At 37.0% G+C, this 22,498-nt stretch overlaps 1 pseudogene; it reads left to right on the forward strand.

Annotated features, from left to right (window-relative positions):
- Positions 1-20,378: 20,378 nt before the first annotated feature.
- On the forward strand, positions 20,379-21,553 carry LOC113256544 (dnaJ homolog subfamily A member 1-like; annotated as a pseudogene).
- Positions 21,554-22,498: the final 945 nt, after the last annotated feature.

The raw sequence follows: 22,498 nt of genomic DNA on the forward strand, positions 1-22,498 counted from the left end.
TTCTTGTGTATTTTAATAGAGTACCAGAAATTGTGGAAGAAAATTAAAGAGCTACTTTGAGGCTCTGGATGATGTTAACTTTCCCCATATATGGTTTGTTTTCCTTTCTGGAAGATAGCTTATGCTGTTCAGTAATTGAATTGACTTACAGCTGGACTTCAAATGCAACTTTCCATTACGCAAGCAGATGGTAAAATGTGCCTCCCAAAAGTCAGAGTTTAAATAAGTATGCAAAGGAAAGATACACCTCTTTTGGGCAGAATTATCTAGAAAATTTTCATGAAAGAGGTAGGATTTGAACGGAATCTGTACGTATGAATAGTTGGGAGTTTAACATATATATAACTTCAAGCAATAGAGTGAGCAAGGGGAGAAGAGACAAGGAGTCAGCAAATGCACTTAAAAAAAAGCACTTTTGAAGTTGATCTAATGCATTCAAAAACATACAGAAATATAAGTGTTTTATCATCATTCCCCTTTTTTTCTGTAGATAAGCAGAGATTGTTCTTGGTAACAGATGAACTTTGTCGTAATCAAGTGAGAAATAAGAAATGCTGGTTTTCTAATTGTTCTCTTTCTATGCCAAATTTTTATAATGTTGCCATTGTTAATTAAAAGAATCTTGCTACGATTCTGTGAGGCATTATCTCAGAGTGAATATTTTCTCTTCTTTCAACAATGTACATGTGAATTTAAACATTAACTATTTTAATCATACCAAAGCTTTAGCTCAAAAACTGATAATAGGTTTTTTTTTAATTTTTATTTTTAAATCTTCAGAACATGTTGAATAAAATAACATTGGGCAACTTTTGTTTCATAGCTCAGCATCTTATCAGTAAAATGGAAGTTTAGTGATTCATGTATCTTTTCACTCAACAAATATTAACCAAGTAACTTTATGCACCAGATATTTTGCTAGTAACATAATAGTACTTTCATTGCAGGGTTATTATGAGAAATAAAACAAGTAATTTGTGCACCACTTGCCTCTGTGACTGGCATTAAAGGCTTAATATGTTCATGGTTGGGGCACCTGGGTAGCTCAGTCAGTTAAGCATCGTCAGACTGTTGATTTCGGTTCAGGTCATCATCTCAGGGTCATGAGATAGAGCCCCACGTTGGGCTCTGCTCTGAGCGTGGAGCCTGCTTAAGAGTCTCTCTCCCTCTGCCCCTCTTCCTGCTTGTGCACATGTTCTCTTTCTCTCTGAAAAACAAAAACAAATAATAAAAAAGTAAATGTTCACAGTTATTTTATTGCTAGCCATTTTTGTATGTAGGGATTTGTTTGATGATTTATTTGTTAAAGTTCATGGAAAGTCAGTGAAGGAAAATAAAGATGTTTTCTGTGTTGATCTTCTTGAAGAACTTAGGAGTATTAATTTACCAATCACAATACCTCTATACCACGTATATATGCGCACACACACTTTTTTTTTTCACGCTCTGTCTGCATCTCACTATCTCTTTTTTTCCGATTGCCTAGGATGGCAAATATATTGTAAACTTTGCCATAATAAACAGTGCTTTGTAGGAAATATCTCTCATTCTCTGCTTAAATATGAAGAAGCATTTATCAATAGATAAAACTATGGAGGTTTAATTTACTTAATCTCTTATTTTTTAGATGATACCTCTCATTTCAATTCCATGTTAGCCACACATTGTCTTATTATCCCGGATTGGCTTTTGATATAAGGCTATGCCAAATCTGGAAATTTATGCTTAAGATATTTTTGTCTACTTTATCCTCCCCTTCTAAGTTTCTCATTCTTATTTACCCAAACAGATTACTTTAATTTCATTTCAGAGATATTTATTTTATTTTCAAACTTGCAAAAAATTTCAGACAATGCTGAAAAAAAGGCTTGGTAAGACATTGGAATGCCCTTCTAATCTGTTTCCCCTGGAAAACTAAGGTGTCCTTAACAGTAGGAAAGATTTATTGCATTATTTCTGAAATGGTCTCCTGAAGATAATATAATAGAAAATAAAGTACAAAACTTTATTTAAAATTCGCTATCCTTGACATAAGTTATCTTACATCACTCTATATTTTACTTCTAGGAGTTGGTGTACTTTTTATTTTACTTTTGAGATATCTGTGGCTCAGAGTTAATCAAGGATTTATGCATATTTTAAATAAAATATTTACTGATTTTCTACTACATGAGAAGTGCTATAATATGCTCTGTGGAAGAAATAAGGATCCATACATGGTCCTGGCCCTCTGGGAACTCAGAGTCTCAAGAAAATTGTTGGCTATTATTTTGTCCCTCAGTGCCAATCCTACCCTTCTTTGCTTTCTTTGTGATGCTTTCACTGGGCTATGAAAACCACCATGTTCCTACTTCGCCTGTTGCCACCTGATAGTTCTGCTAATGAGTGCTAGAGGAATATTAGAAGCTGAGTTCCATAATGTTCTGTTTTCTCTTCCTGTCCACAAATCCCAGCAGTGTCTCTTTATTCTAGCAGTGAGTGGCAGTTGATACCATTTTCAGTTTTTTCGCTTCCTTCCACAACCAGCCTCACTGTGCTCCTTGAGAAATAGTGCCCCTCCTCAAAGGTCTGGGCACCAGCTCCACTGTTTTCTCTGAGATCCTGAGGTCCCAGGACAGCTAGCCAGTGTCCTATCGAAAGAAGTATGGGCCCCAGCTCTGAAGGAGCCTCCTCCAAGTTACAGTTCAAAAACACTTACCTGGGCGCCCGGGTGGCTGAGTCGGATCGAGCCCTGCATCAGGTTTCGTGCTTAGGAGGGAGCCTTCTTCTCCCTCTCCTTCCCACTTGTGCTCTCTCCCTATCTCTGACTCTCTCTCTCAAATAAATAAATAATCTTTTTAAAAAATAAAAACACTTACCTCCTGCCCTTTGGGGCTCCTGGGTGGCTCAGTTAGTTCAGCATCCTACTCTTGATTTCAGTTCAAGTCATGATCTTGGGGGGCATGAGATCGAGCCCCGTGTCGGGCCCCATGCTCAGTGGGGACTCTGCTTGAGATTCTCTCCCTCTGCCCCTCCCCCTGCTCACAGTCTGTCTCTCTCTCTCTCAAATAAATAAAATAACGTAAGATAAAAATTAAAAATAAAAAATAAAACACCTCTTCCCTTTTTTTAACCTCATCTACAGAAATGGTAGCTGCTTCTTTCAGGAAATAGTTCTTTAGTATCTTACTGTTTCTTGTTTTGCCTTTTCAGTCTTTTAAATATTTATGTAACCAAATATATCATATTTTTATTAAAATATTTGATATATTTTACATTTTCTTGACTGGACCCTGATGGGCAAAGAGACACTGATGCTAATATAAAATGATTCTAGTATAAAGTAATCAAATAATAGTTGATATATAATATTGACTATAACATACAATGGAAATAAGAGAAAGATAAGTTCATGGCTCTTTAATAATCCAGGAAAGTCCTATAAGAAGACTTTAGATTTGGGGGCACCTGGCTGGCTCAGTTGGTAGAACATGTAACTCTTGATCTTGGGGTTGTAAGTTCAAGTCCCAAGTTGGGTGTAGAGATTAGTTAAAAATAAAATCTTTAGGGGCGCCTAGGTGGTTCAGTCGTTAAGTGTCTGCCTTCGCTTCAGGTCATGATCCCAGGGTCCTGGGATCGAGCCTCTCATCGGGCTCCCTGCTCAGAGGGAAGCCTGCTTCTCCCTCTCCCACTTCCCCTGCTTGTGTTCCCTCTCTTGCTGTGTCTCTCTCTGTCAAATAAATAAAATCTTAAAAAAAAAATAAAATCTTTAAAAATAATTAACTAATTAAAAAACAAAGACTTTAGATTTGAATTAGGTTTCATGCATAGAAAAGAAATGGGTTAAGAAGTTATTAAGTCTGTGGTATGCAAAGGACTTTCAGAAGAAGAAAGGAAAATATATGACTCTTTATGAATGGTCTTACGTGCCCCAGTATGATTGGACGTAAGGGTATGAGAAACTACTGGATGATAAGATTTTAGAAAGTTTTTACTGCTAACTTGATCTTAATGTTAGGCTAAGTAATTTGAACTATCTTGTATTTAAAGGAAAGTCATGCATGCTTCTTGCACAGAGTCACATATCCTAGTCTATAACTTAGAATGTTTTTCCATCAGCGTTCATTGACGTTGAAAAGATGGACTTCAGAAGTTTTTAGGAGAGTGTTATAATAGTCCAGGGAACAGATGATGGCTTTCAGCAGAAGTTGAAAACTTAGTATAAGCAGAGCTGGTAACATAAAAATAACAATATTAATCAGGCTTACTAAACTTTTGAAATAAAGATGAGTAAAAATCTTTTGAAAAAGCTTTTCAAGTACTCTGGAATAACAAAAGCAAAGGTGGTATCTTTCATCAATATGATATGTAATTCAAAAATCTTTCTTGTTTCATAAGTTCTAATCTGTTTTCCTTAGCTAATAATTTTCTTCCTCTGGAAAGTGAAAGTTGTCTTTACTTTTATTTTTTTGTTATGCTTTAGTTTGAAGTTTCAGGCCAATAATTTTGAACTCATAATGGAATGTTTAAAATAACATTAATCAACATAAAAGTCACATTTTTTAGGAAACAACTGCAGTGAGGGCTCAAAATACTAAAGGAAGAGTCAAAGGTGAGGTATCATCTGCTTCCTGCATTGACTTGGTGTCTTACCTTAAGCAAATAGTTTTGTGCCTTATGTCCTGTGTATAATAATGTCTATATCCTCACCTCTATTTCTTGGGAGTTTGGGGAACTAAGTGCCTGTAGGAATATCTCTACTCTCTATAAAAAATGTCTTTTTTTTTCCTTCTTAGAAAGTAAGGAGTAAGCAATAAAATTTTAGTGCCTATTGTCCTTAAAGTAGGCTGATTCATATTGGGTCATCTTTGCACAAACTTCTCAAAAAATAGAAAGGAAAGTCAAGACAAACAAAACACTCATCCCACAACAAAGAAATATGATCCAGAGCAGCTGCATTATTTTTAAGGTGTAGAGGAATTTTGTCTTTGTTGAATTCCTGTCATGAAGCGACAAGCTCAGAATGAAAGGAACCCAAAGGTCCCTTAGAGCTCTCACCTTGCATCCACCTCTTCTCCCGTCTGTGTTCCTGGTCAACTGGTCAACTGGACTTTGCTTGCCACCTTCTAGTTAAAAAAGTGTGAGTTTTCTCTCAAGGCCTCCCATTCTATCTTTAAGGACAAAAGGAAGTTGTTTCTAAAACAATGTATTTGAATTCTCTAAGTTTCCACTTTTTCTTGAGGGCTCTATCCTTTGCAGTTGGAAAAGAAAATGTAATTTCTCTCCAATATGAGGGGTTTCAAGTCTTTAAAAACACAATTTGCATCTTCCTTTCCACTGCACTCACCAGTAACCATTATACACCTGGTGTTATCTCTTAACTTTGATAACTGTCTTTGCACCAAAGGCCATGTGATGTTTTCCATGAATCTCTTACTGTTTGGTATAAGATACAGGTGCCATACAGATGGACTGTGTCTTTTATTCTGGCATGGAACGTATGTTGAAAACACTCTTGGCATAGAGTTATACTTACAAATTCATTGCATCGTAAAAAATACATTAAAAAGTAATTCACTTACCCATAGATGACCTCAGTAAGACTCTGCTCCTTGCCGTCAAATTCCCAAACTGTCATTGTCCTTCACTTTGTTCATTATGGTGAAAATTTTTGGACCTCATTGCGTTTGCAGCATTTGTACACTGCGTAGCTTCCATACTGATTTTCTCTCCTATCCCATAGAGCCTCATTTAGGTGTACTGCTTCTCATTCTTTTGAGGTCTGTGCCCACCTGTGGCCTGGAACTTATTCAGGATACTTGGGTCCTTGTGCACTCCTCTGTTATTGTGAAATACCACAAAATCTTATCATAAGTAGAATGCATGTAGATTTCATAAATTATGAGAGAAAACTCATAGTACCTTTCTCTTATTGCTGACACCGGTACCAACACTGGGTCCTCTCTCCTCCCTCCACCTATACATGCCATCTCCACATCAGCCCCATAGATTTTTGCTAATGAAAATATTACATCTCTTCCTTATCCTGGAGGCTTTTTTTTTTTTTTTTTTTTTTTGCAGATGACTCTGAGGCAGAGACAGGCATCAGTCAAAATCTTCAACCTTACTCCTTCCATGGTGGCTGGTCATTTGGCTCCTGGCAATACTGCATATCCCAGCCTGCCAGATGGTTAGGTTGTGTTCTCATAACTAACTCAGTGCTTACTAATGAAATGAGAGTAGATGTTATATATGCTCTTCCTGGCCTTGATCATAAAAGTTCCCTTAAGCATCCCCTCCCTGCTTCTCCCCACTTTAGCAGAATGATAATGATTTGACTTGAGAGTACTTAGAAGTCACATACTGGGGACGCCTGGGTGGCTCAGTCCGTTAAGCATCTGCCTTTGGCTCAGGTCATGATCCCACAGTCCTGGGACTGAGTCCCACACTGGGCTCCCTGCTCAGCAGGGAGCCTGCCTCTCCTTCTGCCTGCTGCTCCCCCTGCTTATGCTTTCTCTCTCTCTCTCTCTGACAAATAAATAAAATCTTAAAAAAAAAAATAAAAGAAGAGAAGTCACATAGTGAAGATAGCAAAGCTTCAATTTGGGTCCTAAATGATTATGCAGAGCAGTTTTCTCTTCTCCCGGACCCTAAACAGCCACCCTAAACTATTCCAAAATAAGGGGGAGAGAGTTCTATTGTAGTGAAATCATTAGACTTGTGCTAGAGCATGATTACTTCTAATGACAGTGCCACTCTTGAGTGGTGGTCCTCTGGGTCATACTTATATCAGTGCATATCACATAGGAAACCTACCTGTACTGTGAAACTGTAACATTTCACAGTTACCGAATTTGATCCTCATAACATGCTTGAGAAATGCTTATAGACTGTTGATCTGAAGCAAGCCTTGACTTTAGTTGTTTTAAAGTTTTAAACTGCCAAATCCTTTCTTCAAATGACACATCAAGTCCTATACAGATGATGACTAAAGTAAAACATTAATGGTTGAAGCAGTGTGAGGGCAAGGATGTTGTGAATGGAATGATCCAGAATGGGTCAACAGGGTTCTTTCCTTCAGTATTCCCCACAGTTTCCCCTGGGCCACTTTCCTATACCCCTAGGCCTCCAAAGAAAAATGTGTATAACACACTTACAGATGAGCTAATAGAAACTGTGAAACTCAGTTTTATGAGGCAAACTGAATTGATTTTGTATCACACTTGAATTATTCTGCCTTTGTGCTATTACCTATACTTTCCTGGGATGCCTCCCTTAGTCTCTTCTTTTTAAAATCGAAACCATATATTAAAGCCCATAGCCATGAAGCTTATAATTGTTTCTGTGGTGGTATAACAAGTTACCATAAATTTTGAATCTTAAAGCAATGCAAAATTTTAGTCTCACAGTTCTGTAGGTCCGAAGTCTTGGGCTCAGCTGGGTCGCCTGCCCCAGGTTTCACAAGGCCAAAATCAAGGTGTTGGCAGGGCAGCACCAGAGTCACTGGGGAGGAATGCGCTTCTAAAATCATTCATGTTGTGAGTAGAACTAATTTTCTTGAGGTTGTAGGACTGAGGTTTCCATTTCCTTGCGGGCTAGTAGCCATGTGCTGATTTTTGCTGCTAGAAGCCACCCACATTCATGACTTTCATCTTACCCCCTCCTCCCCATGGCTGGCTGAGTCTCTCACACTTCACATCGCTTTGACTTCCCCTCTAGCTGCGTCTCTCCGACTTCCTCTCCTACCCTCAGCTGGGAGAAAGCTCTACTTTTAAGAGCTCATGTGTGTACATTGCATCCACCCAAATAACCCAAAGTAATCTCCCGAATTTAATGTCAATTGACTGGCAACCTTAATTACATCTGCAAAGTCCCTTGTGTTCATATAATGTGTCATTTTTTATAGGCATAATAAGGGAGGTGGTAGTTATTGGGCCAAAATTCTTCTACTACAAAGCCTTTCCTGAAAACTATCCAGGGCGACCTCACCTGCCTTAGAAACTGCAAATCTCTTAGTACCCTTCATAATGCACTTATCTTAATCCATCTATGTTAAAGCCATTTATATAATTGACTTAATTTTTCTTATTCAATTGTGAGACCACTCTGATGGAGGTTACTTGGTTTGTGTCTAATAGAGCTGGCACACTCAGGAAATTGGATGAATTGAGTGGAATCACCCAAGTCACACAGTAAAGGCAGATGGGGCTAGAACCAGAGCTAGAGCAAGACTCTTGGTCTAGCACTTTCTCTTCAGCAATAAACTGTCTCGGGGTGCCTGGGTGGTTCAGTCGGTTAAGTGGCTGTCTTTGGTTCAGGTCATGATCCCAGGGTCCTGGGATCGAGCCCCACATCGGGCTCCCTGAGCAGGAAGCCTGCTTCTCCCTCTGCCTGCTGCTCCCCCTGCTTGTGCTCTCTCTCTCTGTCAAATAAATAAATAAAAATTCTTTAAAATAATAATAGTAAACTGTTTCTCAAACTTGGCTTGTCTTGATCCTTTATTTCAAGCTTATCTGCATAAACACAATGTTTTGGCTACATGTTCAAGTGCTAAGCCATGAAGTTTCCTTTGATAGGAGAGGCGAGAACATGAGAGGAACATAAGAGGAAACATGAGTATGTCACGCTTCTTTTTGTAAGCCTCCAACCCTCATTCCCTGCCCAAGAATTAGGCATCATTTACAGACGTGGATATTTTTATTACATTTTAAGGAAATATCTTTTTTTTTTTTCAGTGAAAGAAGTATAGACAGATTTATGTGATGGCCTTTTAAAATCTTGATTTGTCTGTAATCAGAGCTGAGCAATCTGGTACTCTCTCCTATTGAATGGTTCAGTGAACAGTCACACTCAAGTCTCAACAAACCCCAGTGTGTTTCTTAGATGCCACCTTAATTTACCAACCTGCCTTTAGCCTAAAGAATTTTTTTTCTTTTCCTTTTTAGTTGCTGTCCTTCAGAAATCCTATTTGTACATTCTAGAGGAGAATTTCTTATTCTGGTAGAGTGATCTTGTTCCTATGTGTGACTAACACTGTAAACCTTTCAAAATGTAACATGTTGGTCTCAGGGGACCGAACAAAAGCAGTAGAGGGGTGGACAGAAGTGAAAACCACAGGTTTAATATCTACTATCTTTCCATAGTAGAGACAGCAGCAATCTGCTATCATAGCCTTGAGCTGGAATCAGAAGTGAATTCAAGCATCGGCTCTGCACCCCTCCTCCTTGTTGACCTTTAATAAATTACATACCCTATCAGACTTAGTTACCCCAGTCAGAGAGGGAAAAATACATGCCTTACTCATTTGGGCTTCTTTTGAAAAGGAAATGAATGTACATTGTGAGATATAAAAAATAATACAAATTACTAGAATAATAACCCAATCCACTTCAAGCGTATATAAATATACAGGCATGATCATCACCACCAGCATTATCCTTATGCCTCCTTTCCCCAGAGAAGACTGAAGAAAATGCAGGCTCCAAGCCTCTCTTGAGGTCAAACAGCAGGTTAGCCAAAGCCTGAAGGTTAGAATTCAACAAGCCACAATTCCCATTACATTTGTGAATTCCTCTGCTGCTGCCAGGGCCAGACTGTTTCTCTACCAAATTACTGCCAACAGAACTCGATGCCCATCTTAATTGTAGTTTCTGCATTTTCTCAGCATTAAGTGGAAAGCTTTTTTACTTACTTTTCCAAGAATATCTTAATTTTTAGAATACGCTCATTTTCATCACATCTTCAGATTTTAACTCTCACCACCCCCAGCATTCAAGTCTCCTGATAATACGTTGATGAAGCCTCCATGGTTGTTCTGCGTACGATTTCTAGCAACTGCCACATTTTTATTTACTCATTCACTGATGGGAATAAGGAGACAATTTTGATGTCTATTACCTTCATCAGGGACAGGTGTTAAACTAAGCAAGACAGCTCTAAAGCTATTCTTTTTTTTTTTTCATTTCAACACCAAAGAAATACACATTTTAAAAATCTATAATGATCAGACTTATTTATATGATATTCCTTGTTAAAGGATAGCTCCTTGTTCTTTATAAACAAATAAAAACTACCTGCAAAGATTTGCTTCAAAATAATCTAGCTGGCCAAATGAGAATAAAACCAATGGTAAGAGGGCAACAGGTAAAAACGGTTGTCCAGGAGTTGATAATAGATGAAGTTGGATTTTCTGTTTACTTATTTATATTTAAAAATGTCCGTAATAAATGCTAAATAAATCTATTTTATAATAAAAGTTAAAGGTACCCACAAAAGGTCATTGATAATATTATGGGGTATAAATATTTGATCTTAAAACTGCCTGTGCCCATTTATCACCAGGGAAATGTTTTTAGCAGCTTAAAAAATTGAATCCAGATGGAAGAACCACCTAATTTTTGATAGATTTAATAAATGATAAAAATCTTCTATACAATTAAAAACTTAAAGGGTAGCATCTAGTCCTACACCTAGATCTTTCAGCTCGAAATCTTTTTGATCTATGACCTCCCTTTGTCCTGGTATCTGGTTGTGAATATAATTTTCCACTTCTACAGCCTACGTTCACAGGAATTATTATGTGCTATTTGGAGCCTTTATTACTCAAAAGGGATCATATAATTTGAGCTACTGATGGATCAAGATGCCTTGGGATTAGTTTCTGGGTTTAAAATTTAATAACATTTTTATTTCAATATTATATTTCTTTTTTTTCATGGGGGGAATGTGTTCTAAAAACATATTTAATGAGCTGTAGTTTCTTTATTAAAGATGTTGAGAATTGTGGCAGGTGTTATTTTCATATAGAGTCACATTGATCTATTTTTCTGTGTCCTTCTCTCTAACTTTCATATCAATTCTTTTGCAAGATGTTTGATGACAATCAATATTCTATGTGTGCTGTAATAAATTCTCAAATAAAAGAATAAGCAGAATTGGAAGTATCACTCTTCAGAATAAATATGAAATGTCAGTGCTTAACAGTCTTGACAGGATACATAAAATGTCTCAGGAGATGGTGTCCCCAGAAGGAAAGCTCAAATTTGATTATCACATAATGTGCTATACAAGATGACAGCCAGCTATTTTATATAACTATATCAGTGAGATACTGACCGCCACGAAGAGACACAGATTATTATCAACTTGGTATTAATATCAACTTTTCTGCCTGAAGTTTGTTCAGAAAGAAAATGTTAAAAAAAAAAATAAAAGTTTATCATAAGAGATTTTATTTTATGTGCAAAATCTCACATATATATTCTCTTCCCTTTCATACAAAAAGGTATAATAACTATATATTGTGGCAGGCATATGGTGGTCTGTTATATTGTTAATTTTGAAATTTCCAAAGAATAAACATTATCCAGAACACTTGAAGCTGAGTCACCACATAATCTGAATGGCTTTCTACACTATAAATTCATGATTTGCATCATAAAGATCACGCACAACATTTAATACCTCAAAAAAATCTATGCGTACTAGAAACCGATGGTCAAGCAGTGGCTTAACCCAGCTATAGAAACTGATCCTGGGACCAAAAGGAGGATGTGCCTAGTGTCAAAATAATACTGTAAAACTAAAATAAAAAACATTTTAGTCAAAATTCTGAGAATGGTGGGCTCAAAAGTTTTCCCGGGAAGTGACTTTCCATGAAGGAGACACTTTTACAACTGAGAATCTGTTAGTACTGGAGTTTCAGAATAGGTTGGCAATCTCCAAATGAAAGATATGTAAATGAGTTGCCCATCTACCATATTTGGGTAAAAAGACAAACTACCCTGGGACAAAAATGAAGAGGACAAAAGTGAAAAGGACTCTTGCTATGAAGCTGATGTTCAGGACCTTCATGGGACTCATTTATTTAATGATTTATTCATCCATCCATTCATCAGTTCAGAATGTAGACTAAAGGAGAGGCAGAGTTTCTGATTCTGATTACATTTGGGTCAAACATTGAAGGAAAAGAGCACAGCTATAACTCAAAAGAAAGACAGAGCGAGAGAGGGAGGGAGAGAGAAAGAAAGACTTAAAAACAGTAAAACTTAAGTTTCATAAAGAAAGTGTACTGAAAATAAAAGAAAAATTACTCGTCTTACAGAGGCATGCATATCTAGATTTTGCTCTTTAAACTCTCGGCAGAAATGTAGCAATCACATCATCCATGCATTTCATTTGTAACTACTTTTAGAGCTTGCAGAAGATGCAGCCCCACCTTGTAGGCTGCAAAGATGTTTTCAAGCTATTTTATTTCTGCCCAGTTTTTTTTTTTAAAGAAAACTTTTAAATAGGGTATCCATAATGAATTAATAATGTAGTCACTATTTTAAATAAATTGCACTAATCTACATTGATGACAACCTTCCAGTTTCTGCAAATCTATTACTTAGATATAAAATTATAAATTGTCTTATGTGGCCTTAGGGAACAGAACTCGCTGCAAGTGGAATTTCATTAATATGTAGAATAGCCTTCGAAGACTATAGTCGTCTGAGGTAGTAATGAGCTACCTTGGAAGCTGTGAGATTGCCACCGTTAGGGTTATTTATGTAGACTGAAAACTGATGCCATGAAGTATGCTATAGCCTTTCTTCAGTAGGTATAAGAGTTACCTTTCCTCCAAGGTCTTAAAATAATTTCATGATTGTATAATATTCAGAGAAATATCACAACTCAACCACAGTTACAATTTAAAATTTAGCATTCCCCTCCTCCCGGCCCCCTGCGTTAGTACTTAATAACAGCATATTCTCCTTGTTAATGCAAAAAGTAGCCCTAGACCCTGGAACCTTGAGCTTCCACCAATACAACCTTGTTTGTTCTGATTTTTGTGAACCTAAGGTCCTCAAAAATAATTAAAGATATTTGACATTAATTAGAAGGCTGGTCAAAGTCTAAGAATTTCTAATACCTGAATAAAAGTTGAAAAGTCCAATCCATCCCAATCTGCCTTGTAAAAAGCTATTTAGTCCACAGGAGTTTATATTTGCAAATGAAACATATGACAACCCAGTCTCCATACTCTGTTGCAAACAGGGTTCACTGATTACAAAAACTAAATTCACTGGAGAGAGCCATGAAGTATACATGTAAAATTATGTGCTATGGTTTTAAACCAGGACCCAAGGCTCAGAATTATCCTTGACTTCAAAACTGTCTGAGTGAAAGGGATCAATATTCAATTTCGCAAAGATAATGCAATATCTGGGAAGAAAAAAAAAATCTTTATCACAAATTTTCCAAAGTATAAGATTTTGGGATATGGAATCAAACCTTGAAAAGTCAAATAGCTGGAAAGATTTTTGAAAAGAGCTGCTGGATTAAAGACAACCTCACTGAAATAGCTGATCTCCCTGAATGTTGCCAGGTCATTCTGAGTTCCCTAGTCTCTCCCATAATACTAGAGGTTCTGAATATCCAGCTGCAGAATACTGACAGCCAATCCAGAAATGAATTGCCTCTTAAAATGAAACATAGGGCCATTATTTATTACAGGAAGCCAAATTCTTCCTTCTGTGATTCCAAATATAAAATTAAAGAAAGGACAATGATTTGGCTGACATTTTAAAATAATTTTAAAACATTTCAAATAAAATTGGACATCTTTATGATAATGTTAAATAAATGGGATGAGGTAGGGGATAATGTGTTCAAATAATTTTCAGATTTAAGGGGAAGGGTAGATGTTTGCAGATAGCTTCTTTGTTCAAGATTCACAGTAAGGAACCATACTTTAAAAATCAGCCACAGGAGCTAGAATTTCAGCCTAGAAGAGACTTCAGAGGTTAGTTGGCCCAATATCCCATCTAGTGCCACATTCACCACAAAACCCTGATGAGCTGATGGCAAATTTCAACCTGCAATGATGTAGAGTTTATAAGCCCCACAGCAGTACTTTGACATTTATGGATCTTTGATTTTTATGCAACTTTTATCAAATCTATCTTTTGGATCTTTTACCCATTGTTTATAACTTTAGAATTAAAAGTCCCATGTATTCAGTCCAGTACCTCGTCTATATGCTGGCCTTTCTAGTTTTCTTTTCTGTGTGCTAAGAATCCTCAGTCTACTGAGCAAAAGATCATACATTGTACTTTTTTATGCTTCTCTCCACCCTACTGGATTTCCTTAGGTCCGTTTCTGGGTTGTTAGCATCCATCTTACAGAAGGCTAGCCATAATTTAAAATAACTCTTTGACCAGTACAACATAAATTATATTTTAGTGCCAATATTCTAGATACCAAAGTTATATGAGAGTGGCCATACCCCGCTTGGAACAAAAACAATACAACAGGTTCAACCAAATCCCATTACCATTTATCTCCTTGGCACATAACTAGACATTTCTTGGACTCCTCTAGAGTTAGGTAGAGCCATGTGACTGACATCTGGCCAATAGAATTGGTATAGAAGTCATATATTCACCTCTTGGTCTGCCCTAAAACTGCTAGAACTATTCTCATGAGATTGTCTGTGCACTCTTTGTCCTTGATTTCTTGGTTTAGTGGAAAGCATCCAGTGGAACACTCAGAGGTCCAGTGGGAGGACAAAGATATGAAATGGATGAATCTAAATCCCTGAATAAAGTTTTGTGGAAGAGATTCCCAAGCTCACTGCCTATTCTCATTACACTATTAAAGGAGCAAGAAATACACTTTTTTTCAACTGAGGGAAAATTGATAAAAACAATACAGTAGTTTTAGGTGTACAACATAATAATTTGATATCCATATACACTACAAAGTAATTATCATGATAAATCTAGTTACCATTCATTACCATACAATTGACCCCCTTCACCCATTTTCCCACCCCAACCCCCTTACCCTCTGATAACCACCAATATGGTCTCTGTATCTATGAGTTTTGTTTTGTTGTTCATTTGGTTTGCTTTTTTAGGTTCCACACGTAAGTGAAATCACGTGGTATCTTTCTCCATCTGATTTCTTTTACTTAGCATAATACCTTCAAGGTCCATCCATGTCGCAAATGACAAGGCTTCTTTCTTTGTTATCACTGAGTACTATTCTACTAAATTATATACTACATTTTTTTTAATCCATTCATCCATCTATGGGGACTTAAATTGCTTCCATAGCTTGGGTATTATAAATAATGCTGCAGTGAACTTGGGGGTGCAGATATCTTTTTGAGCTAGGGTTTTTGTTTTCTTTAGATAAACACCCAGAGGTGGAATAGCTAGATTATATGGTAGTCCTCTTTTTAATTTTTTGAAGAACTTCCATACCATTTTTCATAGTGGCTACAGAGAAATACAAAATGTATTATATTGGAAATTTATATGCTTATGAAATTTGAACTTAAATGGTCTCAGTACAGAGCCCACACATTAATACATATGATAGGGTAATAACAACTAGGAAGTAGTTATGACAGTGCTTCAAGTGATACTTTAACTGCCAAACTTTTTTTTTTTCGTTCACCTCTGCTTGTTGGATCTCTCAAGAGATAAATTATGCCTGAATCCCAAATGTTAAAAGAGTGGTGTCATCAACATTTTGGGTGTCATGACACACTTTCTAATACTAGAATTTGTGGCAGCACACACGTGATGGTGTTAAAGGATGCAAATCAGGACCAAGCAAGTCAGCACTTACGATACAAGCACCATAACGAATAACAATGTCTTTCAATACCTACAGAAGCTCTTTCAGTCTCCACTTCACTTATCTGCTCTTCAGTATTATGTCACTGTTTGAATAAAATTCCTTATTACTCTCAAGCTCCCCTTACCATTTTTCACATGTTTCAGTAAACTGATTTTATTTTTTTAGTGCCAGAGTGCCAGCTTCATTTGTGTTGTGCCCCTTACTCATTGGTTGTAGAACACCTTGTGGGACACAGCTTGCTAAGATGGACATTCTGTACGTCAGCTGTTGTCACTTACATTTAGTTGCAAAAGTGAATTTTGCGCATAACTCTAACATTTTCAGAACACTTGAGAAGCGTTTGCCATAGGGTAATGTGCCACAGCATACCTGCTAAGAACTAACTGAACTGTTGGGTATCTTTTTCTGGATAATTTTTTCTAAGAATGAAAAATTTTTAAAAGATTTCTATTTTCTGTCTTTTTATTGTATAAATTCTTTTTCCATTGTGTTCGTAGCCATTTGAAGTAGACCCTGTCTCAACATAGCCGATATGATGAATTTTGGCAGTGACACGTATATAAGCTGGTGTATATTTTCTGTATGTATGTACAAAGGTATGCACATACAGATTACTCAGAGACCAGTAGAATGGCTAGAACATTGTACTTACTTTGAAACATGATTTCAAAGTAATGATTTCATCTAATTTCCATGACATTTGGATAGATCTGTGGTCTGCCACACTCTCTCCCAGGAACGGAAGGGCTAACTTCAGCTGGCCAGGGGCTCAGTGAGGCACTGTATCTCAACCACCCATTAGCAGTGTTGCACAGGATTCCTGCAATCTTGAGAATCACTCCAACTGTCTCACACCCTGGAAGTATTTTTGACCTATTCAGGCAGTTCATCTGACTCTGATGGGTAGATACTAAAATTAAGGTCCTCAAAGATCTCCCATATTCTATCACACCACACTGGGCCACATCTCATCTTGAATCTCTTCTGTCCAATTAAATACCCAGGCCCAAACCACGTCTAAATGCTCACTCTTCTCTTTGGGCTGTCTCCTTTCACCTCCATCCTTTGGCATCTGCTAATATCTGTGTAGAATGCCCTCCCCAATGCTGCTTTATAAAATTGTCTGGATTTTTCAATGCCAGTACAAACGCCTCCTCTTCTGTGAATTCTTATTTCTTACCCAGTACATTCTTTGCACCCTCAGGTTCCTTTGTTTGTACAGCTCTTATAGCAGGACTTGTGGTTTTTCATGTGCTGGTTTATCAATCTTACTGGATCGTAACCTGCAAAGGAGCAGGAATCACATTTCATTCTTCTTATATGGCCCAAAGGAGTTGTATAGAAATGTGCTCAGGGGCGCCTGGGTGGCACAGCGGTTAAGCGTCTGCCTTCAGCTCAGGGCGTGATCCCGGCGTTATGGGATCGAGCCCCACATCAGGCTCCTCTGCTATGAGCCTGCTTCTTCCTCTCCCACTCGCCCTGCTTGTGTTCCCCCTCTCGCTGGCTGTCTCTATCTCTGTCAAATAAATAAATAAAATCTTTAAAAAAAAAAGAAAGAAATGTGCTTGATTTGTGTTCAGTGAAGCAAGTGAATGCCTAGACGATTGTGAACATTGTCAGAACGTGTGTTTGGAGGAATTTTCAAATTGCATTTCAAATTGCAAAATTATTTTGAAATTCCAAGAAGAAAAAAAATAAAAACAAGCCTATATTGATTTTTAGAAATTATTTGGATGATTTTATAAGGACTGAAAGTTTTTGAATTTATTTATTTTTTTAATTTTTTCAGTTTATCATAAAAATAACATTTTTATTACAAAGGACTATTCCTGATAGAACAAAGATTTTGTAAAGCCCCCAAATGAAATATTTTCATTAACTAGGATAGGGTTCCCTTTTATAAAGATGCCTTGAAAGGCAGGAGCCACAAGAGAAATGTCTGGTTCCATGAGAAACCTTCTTTCATTTTCCTGGATAGACCATGTTTATCTTATTCTAACGAGCATATTATAAAAATACTAAAATCTCATATTAAATCTTCCCATTTATTACTTATATACCTGGTAATAATGTAAATAGTTCTTTAAGGTATTAGCCAGATTATGTTTATTTAGTAAAATAATGATTTAAATATGAGGAAAAGAAGACACATTCCTTATAACAAGAAATCACCCATAACACATGGTGTGCCTCTTAACTGCAAGTTTCTTTCTCTAAAAAATAGGTGCAACGGGCACCTGGGTGGCTCAGTTGGTTAAACATCTGCCTTTGGCTCACATCTGATCCCAGGGTCCTGGGACTGAGTCTCACAAGGGGAATCCTTGCTCAACAGGGAGCCTGCTTTTCCGGCTCCCTGTGCCCCCTCACTTGCTTGCGTTTGCGTGAGTGCTCTCGCTCTCATAAATAAAAATAAATAAATAAAATCTTTAAAAAAATAGGTGCAAATGCATCTGTGTCAATGCTCAGATCTCAATTTGGGATTCTAGAATTACCAGAAAAATGTTTCAACCAAAATAACGGAAACTGGAAAATAATCTCTTATTTAGAATTTCCCTGGGAAATGCCTTCATTGTAATAGTTAGCTATGTGATCCAAATGTTTAAGACACAAACTACTTGGTGATAGTCCTTCATATTTTTCTTAATTTGCATCATTATAAACTTTGTGTATAGATTTAGGGAAAGGAAAGCTATTATGATTAGAGATAATCCAATCATAGTAGTTCTATTTGGATAAAGTTTTATATTGTATACCTGGGTCTGTGAGAATGATATACTAAATATCACAGGGGCATTTAGAGGAAAATGTTTAATTTAATGTAACTGAATTATAAGTACATGAAAATTTATAAGACAGTTTTTATTTAAATGTGTTTTTCAAGTTACAAATGATAACTACCATAGCAAATTACAGTAGAATGTCACGAAAAGTGATAAAATATATAATATGAGAAAGTGGTCTTTATGAACTGTAAGATGAAAAGAAAGGTAAATACTAAAAAAGTTATTAAGTAAAAACTAGGTTAAACTCGAGTACAGAATGCATTCTTTAGTACGTATGTAAGTTTGTGTGTGTGTTACTCTTATCTGGAAAATAGTTTATATGTACATTGGCATTTGTTTCATAAATGAAGCTAGTAACTTTTTAAAAATAAATGACATGCATGAAAAACATGTAATCCTAAAACATAAATTTAAAAAATATATTTCCCATATTTTAAAAAAAGTATTGTTACAGGAACTTTGGTTTTGATTCCCTCAAAAACCGACTTTGAGATAGAGTTCGGTACTTTGAGATAGAGTACGAGTAGTTTAAGGTGATCCCAGGAAGCACTGAAAAGGGAGTGAGGATTAGTCAAGAAAAGTAGGCAAGTTAATAAAGAAGGCAGTCATGAGTGCTTTGCCACTACAGTCACCTGGGGCTTGGTTTCTCTGGGACACTGTGAGATACTTTGTGAACTGTATATCAGAACTGTTCCACTGAAAGGCAGATATTCTGGGCTATTTATCCAGCAACTTCTATCGCTCAGTGGTTGAGGGTTACTTTTGGGGTATCAGATCGGCAGCAGATATATTAGCCTGGGCTGAGCATGTTCTCATAGCCAGAGAATGCACTCAGACAGGAAGTCGGCAACTAGTGGGGGTACTGTTTTGTAGGAGATCTCTGGAAGGGAAGGGACCTGAGGCTCGGGTGCAAATGGCATTTGCTATAGAATTGTGTGGGGTTTTCTGTTTTCCTATTTTCAATATAGTTAGACATTATTATAAGACATTACAATCCTGCTACTCATATTACCTTTCCGTCAGAAATTTTATCTATGTATTTATGTATCTATTTATCTATCTTTATCAATCAGGGAATATCTACTTGATATATTGGTTCCATAGTTTTAAACAATGAGAACAAAATGTAAGTAGAGGTTAAAACACTGTCACATTTAGCAGTCATATAGAGCACACAGAGTTACTTATTTTTCCATTTGTGGTTGCTTAATTTATACCTTTCCTTCCCAGAAATAAGACTTTACTCACATGTCCAATAGAGTAAAATAACCCAAAAGGAAAACCATACCATCAAGATACTAAAGCAAAATAATGATTTTTCAGTATCTCTGCCAACTAAAAAGAAATAGAATATTGCTTCTGTGAGAACATGTGATCCACCATGACAGTCTGTAATACAAAGTTAGGTTTGGGAGCAGATTGAGATGAAAAGCCCATATATCACGTATTCCTTGACCTTAACCAGGTGAAAGAATGTCTGTATACAAATGTATTTTGAATGTACACCTACACTATTTTTTCTTTAGTTGGCACGTTTCCTACATTTATTTTCCCTTACTGTCCTTTGTTTCAAGTACATAGAAGATCTTTCTACACAAACTATTGGGAGCATATTTAATTTATTGAATTCTATAATTATTTTTTTTCTTTTTTTTCTAGTTGAGATATAATTGACCCAACACTATAAATTTAGCATGTACAGCATAATGATTTGACTTACTAGATTTTATTATATATTAGGCAGTGTTTTGTGGGTGCTAGGGCATAGAACAAATAAGTCATAATCCCTGTCTTAAAGAACTCACAATTTATGGGGCAGATTTATATGCAGCAACACTGTAAAATACAGAAGAACATGTGATAAAGAAGTGTATGTTGAGAATGCTCGGTGAGATGTGGCAGAGCGGTGGCTGCCTGAGCTGCACCCAGCAATGTGCTCCTTCCTGCTCCCCCACACAGGCCTCGGTCCTCTCACCAGCTGTAGAAAATGGTGAAAGAAACCACTTACTGTGATATTTTGGGGGTCAAACCCAATGCCACCCAGGAGGAATTGAAAAAGGCCTACAGGAAACTGGCCTTGAAGTACCACCCTGATAAGAATCCGAATGAAGGAGAGAAGTTTAAACAGATTTCTCAAGTACTTTCTGATGCAAAGAAAAGGGAATTACATGACAAAGGAGGCCAACAGGCAATTAAAGAAGGTGGAGTTGGTGGTGGTTTTGGCTCCTGCACAGACATCTTTGTTTTGGAGGAGGAGGAAGGATGCAGAAAGAACGGAGAGGTAAAAATGTTGTGCGTCAGCTCTCAGTAACCTTAGAAGATTTATATAATGGTGCAATAAGAAACCTAACTCTGCTAAAGAATATGATTTGTGATAAATGTGAAGGCGGAGGTGGTAAGAAAGGAGTTGAATGTTGTCCCAATTGCCCAGGTACTGGAATTCAAATAAGAATTCATCAGATAGGACCTGGAATGGTTCAGCAAATTGAATCTGTGCGCATGGAGTACCAGGGCGATAGGGAACAGATCAGTCCTAAAGATAGATGTAAAAGCTGCAATGGAAGGAAGATAGTTCAAGAAAAGAAGATTCTAGAAGTTCATATTGACAAAGGCATGAAAGATGGCCAGAAGATAACATTCCATGGTGAAGGAGACCAAAAACCAGGACTGGAACCAGGAGATATTATCATTGTTTTAGATCAGAAGGGCCATGCTGTTTTTACTCAGTGAGGAGAAGACCTTTTCATGTGTATGGACCTACAGCTGGTTGAAGCACTGTGCAGCTTTCAAAAGCCAATACATACTCTTGATAACTAAACCGCTAATCATCACCTCTCATCCAGGTCCAGTTGTCAAGCATGGAGATATCAAGTGTGTGCTAAATGAAGGCATGCCAATTTATCATAGACCATATGAGAAGGGTCGCCTGATCATCGAATTTAAGGTAAACTTCCCTTCTCTCTCCTGATAAACTCTCTTTGCTGAAAAAACTCCTACCTGAGAGGAAGGAAGTAGAAGCAGAAGAGACTGATAAAAAGGACCAGGTAGAACTGGTCAACTTTGATCCAAGTCAGGAAGGATGGCACCATTACAATGGGGAAGCATATGAGGATGATGAACATCATCCGAGGGGTGGTGTTCAGTGTCAGACCTCTTAATGGGGCCAGTGAATAACACTGTTGGCATTTTATATGCAGTAGTGAATGAGTGAAGGACTATAATCATAGCTCACTACTTGCTATTGTTTTTGTTTTAATAGTCAACTATAGTAGTGTTTTAAAAGTTAAATGAAAAATAAACTCAAATATAAAAGCTAAAAGAAGAAGAAGAAGAAGAAGAAGAAGAAGAAGAAGAAGAAGAAGAAGAAGAAGAAGAAGAAGAAGAAGAAGGAGAAGAAAAAGTAGTAGTAGTAGTACTAGTAGTGTATGTTGAATGTGCTATAGGAACACCAAGAGAAGGGGTTGGGTAGTAATTAATCCCGACTGGAGATTAACCAAGGGTTCACAGAGGAGATAGTATTTCATTTGGACAGTGACGAATAGGTGAAATTTCAGTGAATGGAGATGGGGCGTGGGCAGGGATGCACCAGGGAGAGCAAATAGAATAGTTAAAAAGCATGAAAGTCTAATAGTGCATAGACTTTTTCAGAGAATGAGAGTCTTGGGAATGGTTGGTATATAGCATCTTTGTTGAGATGGAGAGATACTCTACAGGAAAGATAGGCTAGGTTTAGATTGTGGAGGATTTGCAGGAACACCCAGGGCAGAGTTCATTCTATCAGCCGCGGTGAGAAATAAATAGTTCTGAGTAAGTAAATGACGCAATCAGAACTTTATTATATGAAGAGAAGCAACAGTGCAACTACTCCTCATGGAAATCACTCATATGGTTATGCAAAATGTGTGAGTGATTATAAAGAAACATTTAGAAACAGGTAGATTTATGTCCAGAATTTGAAGGAGTTACTATTAGAGGCAAAAGGATCCTTAATTAGAACAGTGGCAATGGGAATCAAAAAGTAGAGATATTTTAGAGATAAAAAAAATACTGTCAGCATCTTATGAACCATTAGATTTCAGAGCAGTGGACATAAGGGCAGCTAA

Source organism: Ursus arctos, unplaced genomic scaffold (genome assembly GCF_023065955.2).
Source record: "Ursus arctos isolate Adak ecotype North America unplaced genomic scaffold, UrsArc2.0 scaffold_4, whole genome shotgun sequence".
In the NCBI taxonomy this organism is placed as follows: domain Eukaryota; kingdom Metazoa; phylum Chordata; class Mammalia; order Carnivora; family Ursidae; genus Ursus; species Ursus arctos.